At 41.2% G+C, this 22,803-nt stretch overlaps 1 protein-coding gene across 3 annotated transcripts in view; it reads left to right on the top strand.

The window, feature by feature from the left end:
- Positions 1-4,753: 4,753 nt before the first annotated feature.
- VIT (vitrin) overlaps positions 4,754-22,803 on the top strand; it is a 126,848-nt gene continuing 108,798 nt past the window's right edge. For all 3 annotated transcript variants that reach the window (XM_036874099.1, XM_036874098.1, XM_036874100.1), the window contains exon 1: positions 4,754-4,996. The gene's annotated coding sequence lies outside the window, so the exon portion shown is untranslated. The remainder of the gene's footprint in view (positions 4,997-22,803) is intronic.

Genomic DNA, 22,803 nt, shown 5'->3' with positions numbered 1-22,803 from the left:
TGGTGAGTATATATTCACTTATATATATACTCACATGCTCCTGCAAAATGTATATTGTTGCTTTAGGTGTATATATGTTAATTTTCATAATTCCATTTGTAATAGTCTGGGTTCTCCAGAGAAATAGAACCAATAGGAGGTATACACAGAGAGAGAAATAAAGATACAGATATAGATATATAGATATAGATAGAGATATACAATAAGAGATTGGCTAAGGTGATTTTTGAAGGCTGAGAAATCCAAGATCCGCAGTCAGCAAACTCAAGACCCTGGAGAGCTGATGATATAGTTCAGTCCAAGTCCAAGTCCAAGTCCAAGTCCAAAGGTAGGAGAAGACCAATGTCCCAACTTGAAGACAGAGGCTGAGAGAAAGAATTCTTTCTTACTCAGCCTTTTATTCTAGTCAGGCCTTCAATGAATTGAATGAGGCCCACCCACATTGGGGAGGGCACTCTACTTTACTCAGTCTTCTGATTCAAATGCTAATCTCATCCAGAAGCACCCTCACAGACACACCCAGAAATAATGTTTAACCTAGTATCTGGGCACCCAGTCAAGTTGACACATAAAATTAACCATCCCAGTATTGTATTGGTTTTCTCATCCTGTTTCTTACTTTTACTCAGAATAACGTTTTTAAGATCAATAGTTGTGGTAGGCAGAATGCTAAGATGGCCCCCACGATCTTTGCCCCTGGTGCATGATGATGTTATGTTACATGGCAAAGCAATATTGTGGATATAATTATAGTTACTAATCAGTTGACATTAAGATAAGAAGATTATCCCAGTGGGCCTAACCTAATCACATGAGCCCTTTAAAAGCAGCTGTCTCTGGCTTCTTGCAAAAGAGGAAGTCAGAGAAAAAACCCAAGCATGAAAACGATTCAACACACTATGACTGGTTTAAGGATGAAAGCAGCCATGTGATGAGGAGTGGGGTGACCTCTAGGAGTTAAGAGCAGCCCCTGGCTGACAGCCAGCAGGAAAATAGCAACCTCAGTCCTACAACTGCAAGAAACTGAGTTCTGCCAACAACCTGATTTGGTGGATTCTCTCCCAGAGCTTCTAGATAAGAACCCAGTCCCACCGACACTTTGATTTCAGCCTTGTGAGACCCTGAGCAGAGAACTCAGTCACACCATGCCTGAATTTCTAACCTACAAAACTACAAGATAATAAATGGGTGCTGTTTTAAGAAACTAAATTTGTGGTAATTTATTACATAGCAATAGAAAATGAATACAGTAGTGTTGCTGTACATTTTATTTATTTAAAAAACACATGCAGTAGTGTTTTTGTTTCACATGAGGCAAGATTCCAAGAACTTTACAAGTATTAATTCCTTTAATTGTCATAACTCAGTGATACCAGTTTTATTATTTTTTCCCATTTTACAGAAGAAGAAACTAAGAAACAGAGAAGTTAGGTTACTTTCCAAATGGCAGGTGCCAAAACTAACAGTCAAACCTAGGTGATCTGGTGTGGGATCATTGTTCAAACCCTGCATCTGGTTCTTTGCTTCTAGCTGCTGCATAATATTTCATATTGTGCATCTCCCACACTTAACTCTTAATTTTCTAGGGATGGATTTCTCATGGCCCTGAACAAGAAGCTCACCAAAGGCTATCCCACGAGGAGTTTCATAGGTCCTAGGGTACACATGTAATGTGACTAAGTACTTCTGCATGGTTCTCTAGAATAACCCCATTTGTCCACACCACCAGCAGCCCATCAGGGCCACCATATGTCTGCCGTGGGCATTTTCCAGCTTTGCAATTCCAGCCAATCTGATGAAAAGTGATATTTCAAATGCGTGGAAGATCTAAATAAACATTTCTCCAAAGAAGACATACAGATGGCCAAAAAGCACATGAAAAGATGCTCAACATCACTAATTATCAGAGAAATGCAAATCAAAACTACAATGAGGTATCACCTCACACCAGTCATAATGGCCATCATCAAAAAATCTACAAACAATAAATGCTGGAGAGGGTGTGGAGAAAAGGGAACCCTTGTTTACTGTTGGTGGGAATGTAAATTGGTACAGCCACTATGGAGAACAGTATGGAGTTTCCTTAAATAACTAAAAATAGAACTACCATATGACCCAGCAATCCCACTTCTGAGCCTGTATCTGCAGAAAACCATAATTCAAAATGATACATGCACCCCAATGTTCATTGCAGCACTATTTACAATAGCCAGGACATGGAAGCAACCTAAATGTCCACTGACAGAGGAATGAATAAAGAAGATATGGTAGATATATACAGTGGAATATTACTCAGCCATAAAAAAGAATGAAATAATGCCATTTGCAGCAACATGGATGGACCTAGAGATTGTCATACTGAGTTAAGGTAAGTCAGACAGAGAAAGACAAATATTATATGATATAGCTTATATATGGAATCTAAGAAAATGGTACAGGGACTTCCCTGGTGGCGCAGTGGCTAGGACTCCATGCTCCCAATGCAGGGGGCCCGGGTTTGATCCCTGGCCAGGGAACTAGATCCTACATGCATACTGCAACTAAGAGTTCGCATGTCACAACTAATGAACCCACACGTAGCAACTAAGACCCGGCACAACCAAGTAAATAAATAAATATTAAAAAAATAATAATAAAAATTTTTTAATCAAAAAATGGTACAGATGAACTTATTCACAAAACAGAAATAGAGTCACAGACGTAAAAAACAAACTTATGGTCACCAGAGGGGAAGGGGAGGGGAGGGATAAATTGGGAGATTGGGATTGACATATACGCACTACTATGTACAGATAACTAATAAGGACCTACCATACAGCACAGGGAACTCTACTCACTACTCTATAATGGCCTATATGGGAAAAGAATCTAAGAAAGAGTGGATATATGTATATATATAACTGATTCACTTTGCTGTACATCTGAACACATTGTAAATCAACTATACTCCAATAAAAATTATTTTTTAAAATATAAATAATTAAAAATAAATTAAAAATTGAAATTAAAAAAAGTGAGAGAACTGAATTTCAAGGAAATTAAAAGAATTTCCTGAGCTCTTAGAGATATTTTAAAATTAATTAATTAAAATTATTTAATCAATGTAAAAAAAAGTGATATTTCATGCTCATTTTAAAGGAGAATTTCTCTCTCTCTCTCTCTCAATATTATTTTTTATTGTGGTAAATATGTATGACAAAAATTTTGCCATTTTAACCATTTTTCAGTTAATTAATTCATTAGCATTAGTTACGTCCATAGTGGTGTGCAACCATAATTATGTATTTCGAAAACTTTTCATCACCGCAAACATTATTGCTTTTCGATTTGCATTTCGCTTTGAGCATCTCTTCATACGCTTTCAGTACGTTTATATTTGATTCTGCCTTATTCACCATAAGAAAACAAATTAAACTAACGAAAGAAAAGACGCTCTAAACCCTAACATAGCACATTGCCTCAGCGTCAGACAGCCTTGAATTTGAACACCAGTTCTTGCCTTTCCAGCTGGCTGACCCTGGGAAAGTCGCTTAATCTCTTTGAGCCTCAGTTCTCTTATCTGTAGTATGGAAGTAATAGTACTGACCCCTCTAGGTTCTTCTAAGTATTAAATGAGTTGACATATGTAGAAGGCTTACCACCATTCCCAGCATAAGTATTTCATAAATGGCAATTAGCATTATTATTATTAACATTAATAATAATATTATTAATTATGTTTGGGCTGCCATTTCATCCAAACCTTCCCAGACTCAAAGGGTGGGACAGGCCATCCTCCATGTGGCAGTATCATCCTTACCACCAATGGACCTAGGCTCAGGATCTTGTGGAGGAAGAAACAGGATAGAGAAATTATTTAAATGCAGAACCAAGTGGAGGGAAAAAGCTTCAAACCATAATCTTAAATAAGGAGCAATCCCCAGGCTACTACGCCGGTAAGGAAGATTTTCCTCCTCGGGCTGGGCTGTGTGAGCGCACAGTCCCCAGCAGGCAATGGACCGACTCCGTGCTCCCTCCCACCCTGCTGAAGAGAAGGAGCTGTCATACTGATGAACATTTGAATCTCAAGGAGTGCCAGACGTACTTTTTCATGGTCTGTTTTTAAGATGCTGTGATAGGCTAATGTATGTTTTGGGTCTGAATCCCTTCAATTTAACTGATGACACTAATATGTACGTAAATAAAATCCGGTAGGTTTCACTTATTATGTGAGCTATCCATCATTTGTGTTTTTGAAACATGAGTCAGGTTTTACTTCCCACTGTCATTATCTTGTGTCCTGTTGCCAGCAGCATAGACTACAGTCATTTCATTAAACTTGCCAAAATGTAGAAAGGACCGAAGCAAATTAAACCAAAAAATAGCTTTAACATGTAGGAAAATTATTTTTACTCCAAAAATGAGAGTCCAGTAGAATCAGCTCAGTAATGTTTGCACGGTTTTCTTTCTTTATGCAGTTTAATCCAGCTGTTCGCTAACATTTGAAAAAGAAAATTTAATTGCCCTGCTTAAGTCAATTTTAAAGTATACTTAAAATTTTCCGTTTTACCTAGGTGCTTCTCTGCTACTTTTTAGAATTTCTAATTGTAGAATTTGCTGGCTGAAAAGGTGTGCTTTGGGCTAGAAAAGAATATTTAGAAATCCTTAACCGCCCCCCACACCAAAAAAAAAAAAAAGTGGGCGTGGAAATTTGAAAGAGTACCGCCTAATTCAGCACTAAAACCAGTGTGAGAAGCAGTGTGTGTGTGTGTGTATGAGTGTGTGTGTGTGTGTGCATGTGTGTGTGTGGTGTAAAATGTGCTTTTCAAAGTGCTGAGAGGTTGATGGGAATGTTTGATTAGCTCCTCTCAGAAGAGAAAAGGTGCTTGGACCTCTTCTTATTTCTTCTTTAGAATAATTTGGATGGGATCTGTGATGCAGAAAAGCTTAAGGAAAAAAGGATATCCATTCTCTGTGGTGGAAAAATTTTGAAAAAATATTGCTTTCTTCAAACAAGGTATGTCTGATGAATTGCTAAGCTAAGTAGATAGTTTGATTTCCATTCCTTGTTATGAAAACACGAAAAGGTATTTATCAATAAGAAACTAGAATACATCCCTTGACCAAGTAATCAGTCTGTACAAATTTCAGTTTCAGGAGAAGTGAGATGGGAGTGGGTGGTAGTTGACATCCTTGAAAACAACTAATATACATATATCAACTATAAATAAATTGTGCTGAGATAAGATTAGAATAAGACTTTCACTGTATCTTTTAAACCAACTTAACTATGGTTAAAATAAGTTGAAAAGTATAATGCTTATGCAGAGCTTTAAAGGACGTTTAAGTCTTGCCCTTTTTTATACTTTACTTCCTACGTGGAATACAGTAGCAACAGAATGAATTGCTTATCACAATGTAGGAGAAAAGGATATGGGCATGTTAATGCTAAATTAAAAGAGAAATTATTTAATGTAGATCTATACTTCTCTCTATTCAGACAGATCTCGGAGGAATGTGGCTAGATGTGCAATTCTGTATCTTGTTTACACTGGAAGTGTTTTCTTAGGTTGAATGCTTCTTAAACTGATAAGCTCAAGAAAGGGATGGCATTGTTAAGTCACTACTGTAGCCCAACTTTGCACAGGGAAACAGGATACGAAATCTCTTTTAAGAATGATTTGTGTTAAACCAGTATAAACGTGAAATAAATGCCTCAAGCTCAGGTTAAACAGAGAGGATAAGACTGAATAATTAGACTCGATGGTTTGCTCTGAACAACCTACCGCATCTTTGCCATCCCCAAATCGAGAGGGGAATTCAAGATTTTCTTTGGGTTTACTGTAAATATAAAACCAGGCATTCTTGGCCATGGTGGTTATTCAAAAATGTGAGCACTAAGAAAATAGCATTTTGCCATTACGTTGTGTTGCAATAAATTTGGAAATTTTGGTGGTAACGTTCTGAGGTTGTTTTTCCGTTGGTCTCTTGAAAGATGAAAATAGCCTGCAGCAAGGCAAGATCAAATACTATTTGTTTGTGTATTTTCTCTGCTGTGTGTGTGAACTGCAAGCTACGCCGCCCATAGGAGAGCTGGAAGTGCTTCTCTTTTTTTTTTTTTTTTCCTGTCTTTTATTTATTGAATTAAAATACCCTCTTTTGTAAAAGGCTTTAGACAAAGAATTGCAAGACTACAAGGGCTGCATTTTTAATTGCAATATGCTGGTTTCCCAGACTAAGCTTCATTTAAATATATCTTACACTTCACCACTGAAAGGAAATACGTTAGGAACTTTGGAAACGCTTAATATCTATTCTGACATAGCGTTTACTTTATGAATAGCATTCAGAAGATCTAATTATCTTTTTTGCCAAGTTGCTGATCACATGAAGAATAGTTTCTTTCAGAGAAAATACATTGGGTTTGAGAATGGTTTGTGAATAGCATCAGGAGAACAAAAATGCTTGTGCTGTTCCCATCTGTAATTCCTGTAAGACATACTGTATACAGGAAAGCAGTGCAGTTCAGTGCCATGTCCCAAGCCAGGAACCCTAAATTTCAGTCACAGCTCTGCTACTACCTAGTTGTGTTACCTTGGAAAAGTTGTGTAACAGTTTTTGACTTTTGTTTCCCCATCTGAAAAATAGAAATAGCAATGCCTGCATACACCCCCCTCCCAGGATGGTCATGAGGTACAATATCGATTCTCAGTTTTAAAAGGGTTTTGAAATGTGAAAAGTTCTAAAAAAAATTGAATCATTTTTCCCACATATTCAAAAAAAAAAGACCGCATGGGAAGGAATCATTGGTTGTAAAATAAATGTTTCGTGGCCTCCAGGATGTTCCCATGACACATGCCCACGTGTGCGACTTGTCCTCTCCTTGCTAGTTTGGAGGCATGAGCCAGGTATCAAGAGCAGCGGGTGCAGAGCACACGGCTCTGTCACTGGGAGGGCGTTCTAGCTGTGTGACCTTGGGGAGGTTACTCAATGTTCTCTGTGTCTCCATTTCCTCACAAATGAGATGAAGAAGTTGGACAAAATAGTCTCTAAGTTTCCCTCCTAATCCTATGGTTCTATGCACTGAAACATCTTCAGTGTTAGGACACGGCCAGGCCAATTTCACTGTTGAGACTCTCCGTATACTACAAAATCAAAACAGGGTTATGGAACCTATGGTATATTTAAAATGTTTATGTCTACCTAACTAAAGACTTAGTAACATAATTTTATGTTAATGAAATATAATTATGTGTGTATATATATGTATGTGTGCATGTACATTTACATATATCTATCCATAGTGTACTGAGGACAGTTTGGTTCAAGTTGTATGACAGACTTCTTTTAGTTCTCTGGTGTATTTCTAGGACAGTATAACCTCATGTCAAATATCTAAATTTAAGGCAAGGCCAAGTGGCCCTCCTATGCTTATGGATCCTATGGGGGCTTGTCAGGCAGGAGGATCTGCCACTTCTTAGATGTGTTAACTTCGGCAAATTTTGTAAACCCTCTGGGCCTCAGTTTTCTCATCTGTAAAAAGGGTCTATTATTAGTGGTTACCTTATAGAGTTGTGGCAAAAAGCTTCAACTTGTACCTGGCACAACTGTCAGTACCAAACGTTAGCAAGTAATTTTTTAACGTATGGGATTGGAATGAAGAACTCAGCTGTGAAACAAATCATTTGCAATCTTCTTCAAACTTTTAAACATTAACTCTTTGGATGTAGTAAAAAAATAGATATTTGCAACTATGTGATATTAATATAATTATTAGAAATTTGTTGCCATCTCTTCATCCAGAGGATCTGAACTAATCAATATTTCAGCAAATATTAAAGGCAAGAGAGGCATCTTCTGTAATGTCTGTATTTTGAGAAACCCTAAAGGTTCCCCTCTGGTTGCCTGAACATGCGTCTCCCTGTGGTTTGCAGAAGGTGGTGAAATTCCTTGCACCCTGAACACACATACAGTGAGAGAGAGAAGTGCAAAGGGAGTTTGCTAGTTTTCACAGACATGAAAGTTCCCTGTGCAAGCGGCAGTGAGCAGCTTCTGCTCGTGCGGAGAACGGGGCGAGAAAGAAGCGACAGACCAGGGCCAATCTAGGCTGCCACAGAAATGGCTTTCTGGTAGTGCCAGTTCTTAAATTTTCATTAAGGCCCAGGAGTGCACACAGATAGCCAGGGCCTGACTCCTACACTGGCCTGCACCACTGGGCTCCCCTGCAACTAGCCTCTCCAGCTGCGCACCTGCACCCCAACTCCCCTCGCCAGACTCCACTGCTGTGCACAGCCCAAGATGAGACCCTGCAGTGACAGGAGTGCCCGCTGACAGCCAGGGGCCCCACAGCTGCTAATGTGCCCTAAGGTGGCCCCAGCCCTTGCTGCTGACCCTGGCCCTCGCCCCTACATGTGTGTCTGCAACTGGCCCTGCCACTGGACACGCACCTGCAGTTGGTCCCGCAGCCCAGTGCATGCACACCCCCAGCTCCGGCCACCAGTACTGCCTGCCCTGGTCCCTAGCCACTGGAGGCGCCACTGAGGACCCCAACAGCCCTTGCAGCCACTATGGACCCCCCGCTGCGCTCTCCAGGGAGCACAGTGCTGCTGACGCTGTGGCCTGAGCTGTCAAGCTATCACATCCCCTTGGACCTGGAGGCAACACAAGCCCCATACGTGGGGCCCTGGCCCACTCGACCCGGGTCACAGTACGCTCCAGTGTGCCCCCTCCCACAGGCAAAGGCCTTTCCTTACAGAAGTCAGTCCATGAAGTCTGAAAGAGGTGACTGCTTCTTCAAATGCACTGACATCCACACAAGGCTACGGGCATCATGAAGGATCAGAGAAACATGCTGCCACCAAAGAAACACAGTAGACCTCCAGTAACTGACCCCAAAGAAATGCAGATACATGAACTGCCTGACAAAGAATTCAAAATAATTCTCCTAAAGATGCTCAGAGAGCTGTAAGAAAATACAGATAAATAATTTAACCAAATCAGGAAAACAAAAGGAGAAGTTCAACAAAGAGATAGAAAACATTAATAAAGAACCAAATGGAGGGCTTCCCTGGTGGCGCAGTGGTTGAGACTCCGCCTGCCAGTGCAGGGAACACAGGTTCGATCCCTGGTCCGGGAAGATCCCACATGCCGCGGAGCAACTAAGCCCATGTGCCACAACTACTAAGCCTGTGCTCTAGAGCCCGTGAGCCACAACTACTGAGCCCACATGCTGCAACTACTGAAGCCCATGCGCCTAGAGCCTGTGCTCTGCAGCAAGTGAAGTCACCACAATGAGAAGCCCGCGCACTGCAATGAAGAGTAGACCCCGCTTGCCGCAACTAGAGAAAGCCCGCACACAGCAACGAAGACCCAACACAGCCAAAATAAATAAATAAATTTAAAAATGTGGTCATAGTGTAGTTTAAAAAAAAAAAAAAAGAACCAAATGGAAATTTTAATTTAAAAAAAATACACACACAATTTTATTTTTTATAAATTTATTTATGTATTTATTTATTTTTGGCTGTGTTGGGTCTTCACTGCTGCACGTGGGCTTTCTCTAGTTGCAGAGAGCAGGGGCTACTCTTTGTTGCAGTAAGCGGGCTTCTCATTGCAGTGGCTTGTCTTTGTTGTGGAGCACAGGCTCCAGGCGCCCAGGCTTCAGTAGTTGTAGCACACAGGCTCAGTAGTTGTGGCTCACGGGCTCTAGAGTGCAGGCTCAGTAGTTGTGGTGCATGGGCTTAGTTGCTCCGCGGCATGTGGGATCTTCCTGGACCAGGGCTCAAACCCGTGTCCCCTGCATTGGCAGGCAGATTCTTAACCACTGCGCCACCAGGGAAGCCCACACAAACAAACTTAAGTCAGTCTGAGATCATCTAGGTGAATTCCTGTTTACAGACCAGGAGGTGAAGGGCCAAAATCGCATTCACAATAGAGCAAAGACTATTTCAGTTTTGTTGATTGCATTTTCCTATGGTTACCATGAAACAAACAGTTGTGGATACTGGATTCAGAGTTTGTTTTTAACCAACTAGAAAACTTTTCCACTCCAACAGACTGCAAACCTTAAAGAAATCCCGAGAGACCGCCTATCGGAAATGCTCGGGGCTGCCTGGGAAGTGCAAGGAGCAGACATCAGCCGATGCTCTGAGTTGAGACCCATAAAATCGGCACATCGTGTGGCAACCTGCAAAAGGCAAATCTCTCGCACGGCAGATGTGACTGGAATCCACTGCCGCATTCCTCTAGTGCTTATACCCTGAGGGAGAAAGGTGAACTAAGATGACAGATGCCAGAATCCTTCCTGAGTCAAATTCACAGGCCAGGGTCTTGAAACAAAGCAAAACAAAAATTCATTTGTTTAGATTCAGCTTAGAAAATATTTTGTCGTTTGTGTTTGATTCTGGTCTTATAATTAAAAACAAATATTTAGGCCCATTTCTGCTACATTATCACTTCACAAGATGCTTTTTTCAATTCTTTTTAAGAATGCTAGACATCATTCCTTAGCCATCTGATTGAGTCAAGTGTCCCACAATCATCTAGAAGATTTCCATGAGAATGGGCCAAAGATCCCTAAAAATCTCTGAGCAGAGAAGGCAGGAACAAAACTACAGAATTGCTTCCTTTCTGGGGCCCTAGGAGAATTTAGCCCAGTGATAGTCATAAAGCCATGTGGTTCCTTCACCAAGAATCCTAAAATCAAGCCACGGCTAATCCTGGCAGAACCTTACTGAAAGAGATTCGACTGGTGGCTTTACCTCTGCCAAGTCCTAAAGTCTAAATGGGCCATGTTTTGCAAGAGGATGGTTATGAGAACAATGATGATGATAGTAATCATGACCCCAAAAACAACAGTAATAAATACTGCCAACAGTTACAGAGTTAGTCTTATGTGCTAGGCACTATTCTAAGCTCTTTTTCACATATTAACTCATTTAATCCTAACAGCTACCATAGGAGATGGGTGGTTATTGGTGATTCCCATTATACAGATGAGAAAACTGAGACACTGAGAAGTAAGTTGTCCAAGGTCACACAGCCAGTAAGTGATGAAGCTCAACTTCAAATCCAAGCAGTCTAGCTTCAGAACTCATATTCTTAACCTGACAGGCAACAATTACACATGGTCCTGGTTTTTCTATCACTGCATCAAATGAATCTTCGCCATCCCTAAAAATACTGTTTTCAAGCCAAGTCAAATTTCTAAGAAATTCATTCCTCCTTGTAAGTATAGACTCCCCGGGAATACTGATGGAAGCGCGTGGAGGCATGGAAGCCACAGAAGGCTGTTAGGAAGAGAGGGTTTTTATTTCTGTCATTCTTGAGTAACTTCCTGACTTCAGAATCACTTTGCAGATGTGTTGGGAAGACCTGACTCTCAGGGGGAAGGCCAAGGAGCAGACGTCATTGTCAAGTTCTTTGAGTAGCCAGTCCCCAAAAGGTATCCTTTATCTTCATTCTAGGGTTAAATTGGCAACAAGTCACAGAAAGAATTCTACTTCCTTATGACTCAGACTACTTCAGAAAATCACTTTCCCTGATAAAGCCCTCTGCATTGACAAGACTCTAGTAAAAATTGCTCAAATTCTTTCCCTCAGTGAGAGAAAGGCTAAAGTTTGTGCAGACATGTGGTAAAGATTCATAAAAATCACCCTTCGGGCTCTAGTGAGAAGGAATTATGTCTGCATTTTTTCTTCTCAGAAACAAAAAGAAAAAGAAAATCTATTCCTTTGGGGGAACCCAATGTATAGTTTCCAAGAGATCAGTTCACTGACATCTCAATGAGAAGTGAATTCCCTCCTCTGGGCTCCTTTGTATCCCAGACAGAGAAAACATGCTTTTGATATAAAGGTACACGTCAACTTGCCCGGACTGGATTCACTTTTATAACATAGTGAGTAGATCTGTACTCTGAACAGTAAAAGGGGTCTGGGGAAGCAGAGATAGACAATGATAGCAAAACAAATATTCATTGGGCCACAGCCATGTGCCATCCACAATTCCATGTGCTTCGGAAGAACAGTGAACAAGATAGTCTCCATTCTCCTAGAGCTGCCAATCTGGGACCACACAGTAAACAAATACATGTAAAAGGTCTAGGTCTGGTGGTGATATGGGCTACGAAAAACTTAAGAAAGTAGGATAAGGGGCCTGGACAGAGGGGTGATGATTTGCATTGTGTGGTTAGATAAATGTCTGATAAAGGGACATTTAAACCTAGAGAAAGGTGAAGGAGGCCAGGGAGCAACCTATGTGGATAATAGGGGAAAAGCAAATGCAAAGGCCCTGAGGTTGGACCATGCTTGGGAGCAGGCTGAGTGAGGAAGACAGGAGGTGAGACCCAGGGTGTCCTTTGGAAAGCAGACACAGAGGGCACCATCCTAACGCTCCCAGATTTTCACCAGATGCCCCCAGTGCCCACTCACACACTACCTGTGGGCAGTTCCTGCTTCTGCCCTGGATGAAATCTGAGTAGGTCCCTTAATATTGCAGATCACGCTCGGAGTTTTTTAAAAGAGCGTGCTCACATTACAGCCCCAAACAATCTCAGTTCAGTCATTAATGTGGAGGTAATACTTAGGTAATACTTAAAAACTTGAAAATGGCATTCCCAGTTTCATCCCTCACCCCCAGGCTTGCTTTCTGCAATGGAAGGGGCATGAGTTCATTCTCTTTTTCTGCTTTTGCACCTTTATCACCCTTCCCCTTGGCTGCTAATGGTAGTTTCTTCATGTCCAGAGTTGAAGAGTGTGCAGAGAGGAAAGACAAAGGTGACAGAGGTCCTTACTGGTTGGTACTGTTCTGAGCTGGCATCTAGGTTCCCTGGGCTTGGCAGGCATGTACAGCTGTTTCTTGTCCCCATGGAAGCACTTCCATGGGCTCTTCAGAGATGCCCCCGACTTTGCTGGGGACCCCTCAACTGCAGGTCCCAGTTGTCACTACATATGAATCTGCTCTGGCTGGGGGCTTACAGTTCCATCCTCAGCCCCTGAGCAGCTGGCAATTGACCTCCAGTGGCTTTCTGCTGCCATCTCCTGAGCTCTCCTTGCACCCGGCTTGGGCAGGACCTAACGCAACCTCAGGCTGACTCTCACACAGCTAGTCTTGTTTGTCACAAGCTATTCCCTCTCCTGTCCTAATCAGGAGTCAGACACCAGTGCACAATGCCCTCAAGCCCAAGGGATGCAACTACTCAGTCTTTTCAACTGGGGTCACCAGGCATCCAAGTTGGACTTCCAAAGGAAGTAACCAAGAACCAGGATCCCCAGCCATCTGCATTCCTCCAGACAACATAAGTGGTTGTAGAAGCCGAGAGGGTAGCTGGAGATCAGAAGGCAGAGTTTCTTTAGGAAACGCTGTTGGCATTTTCCCTCCTCCTCTCCCTCCCCAGACGCAGAAGGGGGGCCGGTGGTCTCCCCACTCCCACCCACTTCAGGCAATGGTGAGAGGAGCCTCAAGGAGACCACTTCCGAACATGGAAGTAGTTAGCTCTTAGTCTCAGCTGAAACTAAGACAAAGGATCATCCCATTTTAACATCCCATTACAAAGCCAATTACAATACTCTCAAATGTTTATTTAGATGGGTGTGTTATGTCTGGTTAAACTTAAAAATATGGCTGGTGCATCACTTTACCCTAAATAACATTTGTGAGAGAGAGAAAGCCGTGTGTGAGTTCAGGCCCAAATATGACTCTTAAACAAAAAAATCTCTTAATCTTTATAGCTAAGACAATTTTATCACACAAAGTATGTATTTCACGGTGTACATCTAAACTATCGTCAACAGAGTATTTCAAAAAGCCTAGGATAGATGCATCAAGACAAAAACGAAGGTGAAACCATCTTTAGAGTAGTAAAATGGGGTAGTGAGTGGGGTTAAATGTTTGAGGCCTGGAATGGCATTCTGGTTCTGCTACATGTTCATGCCATAACTTACTTACAGCTTACTGAAGTTGGACAGCTTCCTAAAGTTCTCTGAGCCTCCATTTCGTACCCTGAAAAATGGGCACAATAGTACTTACCTGATAGGACCACCATGATAAATAAGATCACAACATGTGCAGTGTGTAGCATATGGTGAGCATTCAACAAACGGTATTATTATTATTATAGGACTCTAAACTTCTAAAACTTTCCATGAAGAGGAACAAAGGACCAATCCCATCTCGTGTAACAGGCCACTAGACAGCTCTGCCACGACTGTCAGGAGGGCTCAAAGGCTCCGGAAGAGCCGGAAAGGTCCGAGAGGGCCTCTGGAGCGTGAGGCTACACGGCTCCCTTTGGAAAGCTGGGTCTCCTGCTCCTAAATGCCTCTCTTTCTGCTGGTCCCCTCTAACTTCTGGGACTTAATCCTCCACAGCCCTCAACAGCTCAGCGGCGGTCACTGCCCTCCTCGACCCCCTCCGCTCTCCCCAAGCCTCTGGTTGCTGGGATTCAGGAATGCACTCTGACCCGCAGCCCCACGCCTGCCTCACAGCAGCACGAGGAGACCTAAAACCCTGTCATCTGAGACGAACCCACTCTTTACCCAGAGGCAGACAGGAAGATACCGTGGATCCTGCAGACACACCCTCATCTTCCTTCCTACCTCGGCTGGAAGGCTGTGCCAGACTCGAAAATGTTTTTCTGGGCCTCGAAATTGAAGACAGACCAAAAAGCACACAGTGTTCGGGACAGTCTAGGCTCTGGGGACCGCAGTTGGACTGAACCAAATAGCCAGCTCCAGATCACAGTGGACGGCCCCTTGGCAACCACAAACCTCAAAGCCCAAGGGAGAAAACTCACTGGGAGGAGGGAGGGCTAATCCACAGTGTCAAACACATTAGGTAAAGAAGCTTCTGATGAGAGAAACGTTATCTTCCAAAGCTTCCAGGAGAATCTTTGAAACCGAGAACAGTGTCCAGAGTAACTAAGAGGAGCAGCCATTGTCCTCCTCGTCTTTTCCTGAGATCCTCTGCCCTTCCCCCAGATCTACTGCCCTTCGTGCCCCGCTTCCATTACAGAGGATAAATAACTCTTGGAAGGAGTTCTTTAGAGCTCATCTGGGGGCATGTCTGCAAACTAGTGTTTTTTCCCACTGGCAATATAAGATCTAAACTACCACTTCAGAAACGTAATTACTGTTTGCAGTCTCACTAGAGATCACTATTGGTTGAAGCCTTTGTGGATGTGGGGTAAGCATTACCATATGTCAGACTCTTAACGAGGTACAAAATGATGGTCTGAAACACATGCACCAGAAAAGGCTTTCTCTTTTTGGTTTTGTGACATGTAGAAACATGCCACTTGGATCAATGAATCTAATGGCATGGGCATATATCAGTCATCGAACACACGCATAAGCTCTTTTTAATCCACCCAACTGCCCAGGAGTGAGTATCTTTGCTTTAGGATTTGCCCTGAGTGATGCAGTGATCAAAAATGAGCCTGGAGATAGAGAACCTTAGTAGTACACACTTTAGTCATCAAAAGCAAGTACTTATAATATTTATGGTAAATTCCTAGATTGGAACATCAACAAGCATAAGACTCTGATACATACACCGAAAAACAAACACCCTCCTAAACCAGAGTTTCTCAACCCTGGCACTATTGGCACGTCGGGCTGGATAATTCTTCATTGTGGGGGGGCCGTCCTGTGTGCTGTGGGATGTTTAGCAGCATCCCTGGCTCTACCCACTAGATGCCAACAGCATCCCCTGCTCCAAGTTGTAACAACCAAAGATGTGTTCAAATATTGACGAATCTTTCCTGAGGGGTTAAAATCAGCCCTGGTTGTGAAGCATGGTCATATCTATATCGTGAAGTCCACAGGGACTTTCTGACGGCGTGACTCCAAGGTCTCCCTCTCTCACTTCTCCTCCCAGAGCGTCCCAGGCATGCAGGCTGTGTTCCTCTTTCTCAGTGGCTGCCACAGTTCTTGGGATTCTTTGATACGCTTCTACCTAGAGCCTGGCCCCAGAGTTGGATAAGGCCTCTCTGGAGACCCCTGCTTCGAGGCTACCAAAACACAAGCACACATGGCCTTTTCATTTTACGTGCCTTCATTTCCCTCCCAATCATTTCAGGGAAACAGGACGTAATTAAACAACAAACATGAAAAGCGTTTTGATCAAAGCCTCAAGGAACAGCAACCAATTCAAACTGGCTGGAGTAACAGGGCCCGAAAAACCTTTTACTCTGTTATGCACCAGAGACTGAGTCCAGCTGGGCCTCCTTCAGACTGGAAATGGGACCTGGGATGTGGCCAGGAAATAAGCATCTCCTCTCCCTGATTCTCCCAGGGCCACTTGCTTTCTCTTCTCCATCTCTCCCTACCTTCAGCTTGGCTCCCAGTTTTCAAGGTCCTAATTGCAAAATCCCAAGAAAGATCTTGACTGGCCTAGGTTTTTTTGTTTTTTGTTTTTTTTTTTTCCCAGATCATAGGCTTTTGACCAGCTGAGTCTCTTAATTTCAGCGATTGTTATTTCTGCATCTGACTATAATATCTGAACCGCTTACTTCAGGGGTCTTGTGAGATTAAAGCATAGATGTAACCAGTCTTTTAAAAGTGAAAGACACTATACAAATGAGTGGAATTTTAATTTTATAATAATATTATATAATAAATTGTGGTATAGCTCAGAATTTACAGTAACAGTCACGTGAGGAACTTGATATAGTAAAAAGAGCACAAGATTAAAATAGAGAAGATCTGAGCCATGAGACCTTAGGCAAGTCACTTCACTGCTCTGAGTTACAGGAATAATAATGTCTATCTACTGCCTCAAGAGGATCTTAGGTGGTCTGGATGAGAGAACTGTTGAGAAAACACTCTGCAGATTCTGATATAAACTTATATCATTACAGTCTTCCCTAGTTGAATTCACTGTATGGACAGGCACGGTGAGTTAGACAGCAGTCAGGAATAATCTTTCAGCGGCAAGCCCAAATGACAGGGAAATTTTATCTCACAGAATAGGTGGTCCAGAGGTAGCCCCAGCCTCTAGGCACAAGACAATCAGAGCTCCAGCTCCATTTCTCTGGTTCATCTGGCTGCCTTCCTCCTTTATGTGCTGGCTTTTTCCTCAGACTAACTTGCCCCATGGTCACAACATGGCTGCCAGCATTCCTGGAACAACCTGCTCCCTTGTTCATCTCCAACAAGAGAGGCGACCTCACCCTGAAAAACATACGATTAAAGTTTTTCCTTCTTGTCTGTCTGATACATCGTGGGACACAGCCCACCCTTGAATAGTCACGATCAACTGGAGAGAGCCCTCTGATGATGGGTTCAAGCCTGCGGCCCTGAAGCAATCAGCAGCAAGGGGGACTATATATATATATATATATATATATAAAACCATCCTTGGCATAGACTTGGAACTGGGATCCTCCCCAGGAGCTGGGGATGGACCAGCTTCCTTTGAGCCCTCTGGCTACATTTATTCCATTTACCAAGTTGGGTTGTGTTATAAAGAAGGAAGCAGGGAAACAGGTGCTCTGCTTAGGCAATCAAGAGTGTTCGGTCCAGATGCCTTGACTCAGGGGACATCTTCAAGGAGCCTGGTGCATCCTTAGGAGCCAACATATTGAGAAAAGGCAAGATTTCCCCTGCCTTTCTTGCCTGTTTGGCTTGCACTTTTCTTTTGGCGTTTCTTTGAGATAAAAGAAGGAAAGAAGTGGAAAAAGAAGGGAAATAAAAAAGAAAAACTACTGTCCTCTCTGGCTCACTCTCTCTCTCTCCTTCACAGAATCCTGGGGATTGTAATAGTGACCACTGATGTCATGGCAACAGGAAATGCAGTGTTATGGGCTGAGCCCAGAGGAATATGATCTGTATAAAGTTTTTTTTTTTTTCAGTGACTATGAACTTCTTTTTAAAAAAATTTTTTAACATCTTTATTGGAGTATAATTACTTTACAATGGTGTGTTAGTTTCTGCTGTATCAAAAAGTGAATCAGCTATATGTATACATATATCCCCATATCTACTCCCTCTTCCATCTCTCTCCCTCCCTCCCTATCCCACCCCTCTAGGTGGTCACAAAGCACTGAGCTGATTTCCCTGTGCTATGCGGCTGCTTCCCGTTAGCTATCTATTTTACATTTGGTAGTGTATATATGTACATGCCACTCTCTCATTTCATCCCAGCTTACCCTTCCCCCTCCCCGTGTCCTCAAGTCCATTCTCTACATCTGCGTCTTTACTCCTGTCCTACAATTAGGTTCTTCAGAACCCTTTTTTTTTTTTTGATGCCATATATATGTGTTAGCATACGGCATTTGTTTTTCTCTTTCTGACTTGCTTCACCCTGTATGACAGACTCTAGGTCCATCCAGCTCACTACAAATAATTCAATTTCGTTTCTTTTTATGGCTGAGTAATATTCCATTGTATATATATGCCACATCTTCTTTATCCATTCATCTGTCGATGGACACTTAGGCTGCTTCCATGTCCTGGCTATTGTAAATAGAGCTGCAGTGAACACTGTGGTACACGACTCTTTTTGAACTATGGTTTTCTCCGGGTATATGCCCAGTAATGGGATTGCTAGGTGATATGGTAGCTCTATTTTTAGTTTTTTAAGGAACCTCGATACTGTTCTCCATTCTGGCTGTATCAATTTACATTCCCACCAACAGTGCAAGAGGGTTTCCTTTTCTCCACACCCTCTCCAGCATTTATTGTTTGTAGACTTTTTGATGATGGCCATTCTGACTGGTGTGAGGTGATACCTCATTGTAGTTTTGATTTGCATTTCTCTAACGATTAGTCATGTTGAGCATCCTTTCAGGCGTTTCTTTGAAATCTGTATATCTTCTTTGGAGAAATATCTATTTACGTCTTCTGCCCATTTTTGGATTGGGTTGTTTGTTTTTTTGATATTGAGCTGCATGAGCTCCTTGTATATTTTGGAGATTAATCCTTTGTCAGTTGCTTCGTTTGCAAATATTTTCTCCCATTCTGCGGGTTGTCTTTTCGTCTTGTTTATGGTTTCCTTTGCTGTGCAAAAGCTTTTAAGTTTCATTAGGTCCCATTTGTTTATTTTTGTTTTTATTTCCATTTCTCTAGGAGGTGGGTCAAAAAGGATCTTGCTGTGATTAATGTCATAGAGTGTTCTGCATATGTTTTCCTCTAAGAGTTTGATAGTGTCTGGCCTTACATTTAGGTCTTTAATCCATTTTGAGTTTATTTTTGTGTATGGTGTTAGGGAGTGTTCTAATTTCATTCTTTTACATGTAGCTGTCCAGTTTGCCCAGCACCACTTATTGAAGAGGCTGTCTTTTCTCCATTGTATATCCTTGCCTCCTTTGTCATAGATTAGTTGACCATAGGTGCGTGGGTTTATCTCTGGGCTTTCTATCCTGTTCCATTGATCTATATTTCTGTTTTTGTGCCAGTACCATACTGTCTTGATTACTGTAGCTTTGTAGTAGAGTCTGAAGTCCGGGAGCCTGATTCCTCCAGCTCCATTTTTCTTTCTCAAGATTGCTTTGGCTATTCAGGGTCTTTTGTGTTTCCATACAAATTGTGAAATTTTTTGTTCTAGTTCTGTGAAAAATGCCAGTGGTAGTTTGATAGGGATTGCATTGAATCTGTAGATTGCTTTGGGTAGTATAGTCATTTTCACAATGTTGATTCTTCCAATCCAAGAACATGGTCTATCTCTCCATCTGTTTGTATCATTTTTAATTTCTTTCATCAGTGTCTTATAGTTTTCTGCATACAGGTCTTTTGTCTCCTTAGGTAGGTTTATTCCTAGGTATTTTATTCTTTTTGTTGCAATGGTAAATGGGAGTGTTTCCTTAATTTCTCTTTCAGATTTTTCATTATTAGTGTATAGGAATGGAAGAGATTTCTGGGCATTAATTTTGTATCCTGCTACTTTACCAAATGCATTGATTAGCTCTAGTAGTTTTCTGGTAGCATCTTTAGGATTCTCTATGTATAGCATCATGTCATCTGCAAACAGTCACAGCTTTACTTCTTCTTTTCCGATTTGGATTCCTTTTTTTTCTTTTTCTTCTCTGACTGCTGTGGCTAAAACTTCCAAAACTATGTTGAATAATAGTGGTGAGAGTGGAAAACCTTGTCTTGTTCCTGATCTTAGTGGAAATGGTTTCAGTTTTTCACCACTGAGGACGATGTTGGTTGTGGGTTTGTCATATATGGCCTTTATTATGTTGAGGTAAGTTCCCTCTATGCCTATTTTCTGGAGGGTGTTTATCATAAATGGGTGTTGAATTTTGTCAAAAGCTTTTTCTCACCGATTGAGATGATCATATGGTTTTTCTCCTTCAATTTGTTAATATGGTTTATCACACTGATTGATTTGCGTATATTGAAGAATCCTTGCATTCCTGGGATAAACCCCACTTGATCAGGGTGTATGATCCTTTTAATGTGCTGTTGGATTCTGTTTGCTAGTATTTTGTTGAGGCTTTTGCACCTATGTTCATCAGTGATATGGGCCTGTAGTTTTCTTTTTTTGTGACATCTTTGTCTGGTTTTGGTATCAGGGTGATGGTGGCTTCGTAGAATGAGTTTGGGAGTGTTCCTCCCTCTGCTATATTTTGGAAGAGTTTGAGAAGGATAGGTGTTACCTCTTTTCTAAATGTTTGATAGAACTCGCCTGTGAAGCCATCTGTTCCTGGGCTTTTGTTTGTTGCAAGATTTTTAATCACAGTTTCAATTTCAGTGCTTGTGATTGGTCTGTTTATATTTTCTATTTCTTCCTGGTTCAGTCTCGGAAGGTTGTGCCTTTCTAAGAATTTGCCCATTTCTTCCAGGTTGTCCATTTTATTGGCATATAGCTGCTTGTAGTAATCTCTCATGATCCTTTATATTTCTGCAGTTCCAGTTGCTACTTCTCCTTTTTCATTTCTAATTCTATTGATTTGAGTCTTTTCCATTTTTTCCTTTATGAGTCTGGCTAATGGTTTATCAATTTTGTTTATCTTCTCAAAGAACCAGCTTTTAGTTCTATTGATCTTTGCTATCATTTTCTTCATTTCTTTTTCATTTATTTCTGATCTGATCTTTATGATTTCTTTCCTTCTGCTAACTTTGGGGGGTTTTTTTGTTCTTCTTTATCTAATTGCTTTAGCTGTAAGCTTAGGTTGTTTATTTGAGATGTTCTTGTTTCTTGAGGTAGGATTGTATTGCTATAAACTTCCCTCTTAGAACTGCTTTTGCTGCATCCCCTAGGTTTTGGGTCATCGTGTTTTCATTGCCATTTGTTTCTAGGTATTTTTTGATTTCCTCTTTGATTTCTTCAGTGATCTCTTGGTTACTGAGTAGTGTATTGTTTAGCCTCCACGTGTTTGTATTTTTTACAGTTTTTTTCCTGTAATTGATATCTAGTCTCATAGCATTGTGGTTGGAAAAGATACTTGATACGATTTCAATTTTCTAAAATTTACCAAGGCTTGATTTGTGACCCAAGATAGGATCTATCCTGGAGAATGTTCCATGAGCACTTGAGAAGAAAGTGTATTCTGTTGTTTTTGGATGGAATGTCCTATAAATATCAATTAAGTCCATCTTGTTTAATGTGTCATTTAAAGCTTGTTTCCTTATTTATTTTTGTTTTGGATGATCTGTCCATTGGTGAAAGTGGGGTGTTAAAGTCCCCTACTATTATTGTGTTACTGTTGATTTCCCCTTGTATGGCTGTTAGCATTTGCCTTATGTATTGAGGTGCTCCTATGCTGGGTACGGAAAGATTTACAATTGTTGTATCTTCTTCTTGGATTGATCCCTTGATCATTATGTAGTGTCCTTCTTTGTCTCTTGTAATAGTTTTTATTTTAAAGTCCATTTTGTCTGATATGAGAATTGCTACTCCAGCTTCCTTTTGATTTCCATTTGCATGGAATATCTTTTTCCATCCCCTCACTTTCAGTCTGTATGTGTCCCTAGGTCTGAAGTGGGTCTCTTGTAGACAGCATATATACGGGTCTTGTTTTTGTATCCATTCAGCCAGTCTATGTCTGTTGGTTGGAAGATTTAATCCATTTACATTTAAGGTAATTATCAATATGTATGCTCCTATTACCATTTTCTTAATTGTTTGGGTTTGTTTTTGTAGGTCTTTTCCTTCTCTTGTGTTTCCTGCCTAGAGAAGTTCCTTCGGCATTTGTTGTAAAGCTGGTTTGGTGGTGCTGAATTCTCTTAGCTTTTGCTTATCTGTAAAGGTTTTAATTTCTCCATCGAATCTGAAGGAGATCCTTGCTGGGTAGAGTAATCTTGGTTGTAGGTTCTTCCCTTTCATCACTTTAAATATGTCCTGCCACACCCTTCTGGACTGCAGAGTTTCTGCTGAAAGATCAGCTGTTAACTGTATGGGGATTCCCTTGTATGTTATTTGTTGCTTTTCCCTTGCTGCTTTTAATATTTTTTCTTTGTATTTAATTTTTGATAGTTTGATTAATATGTGTCTTGGCGTGTTTCTCCTTGGATTTATCCTGTATGGGACTCTGTGCTTCCTGGACTTGACTATTTCCTTTCCCACATTAGGGAAGTTTTCAACTATAATCTCTTCAAATATTTTCTCCGTCCCTTTCTTTTTCTCTTCTTTTTCTGAGACCCCTATAATTCAAATGTTGGTGCGTTTAATGTTGTCCCAGAGGTCTCTAAGACTGTCCTCAATTCTTTTCATTCTATTTTCTTTATTCTGCTATGTGGTAGTTATTTCCACTATTTTATCTTCCAGGTCACTTATCCGTTCTTTGCCTCAGTTATTCTGCTATTGATTCCTTCTAGAGAATTTTTCATTTCATTTATTTTGTTGTTCATCACTGTTTGTTTGCTCTTTAGTTCTTCTAGGTCCTTG

This window comes from Balaenoptera musculus, chromosome 13, assembly GCF_009873245.2.
Source record: "Balaenoptera musculus isolate JJ_BM4_2016_0621 chromosome 13, mBalMus1.pri.v3, whole genome shotgun sequence".
Lineage (NCBI taxonomy): Eukaryota > Metazoa > Chordata > Mammalia > Artiodactyla > Balaenopteridae > Balaenoptera > Balaenoptera musculus.
The sequence above is the reverse complement of the archived record's forward strand: the minus strand, read 5'-3'. Positions and strand labels throughout refer to the sequence as shown.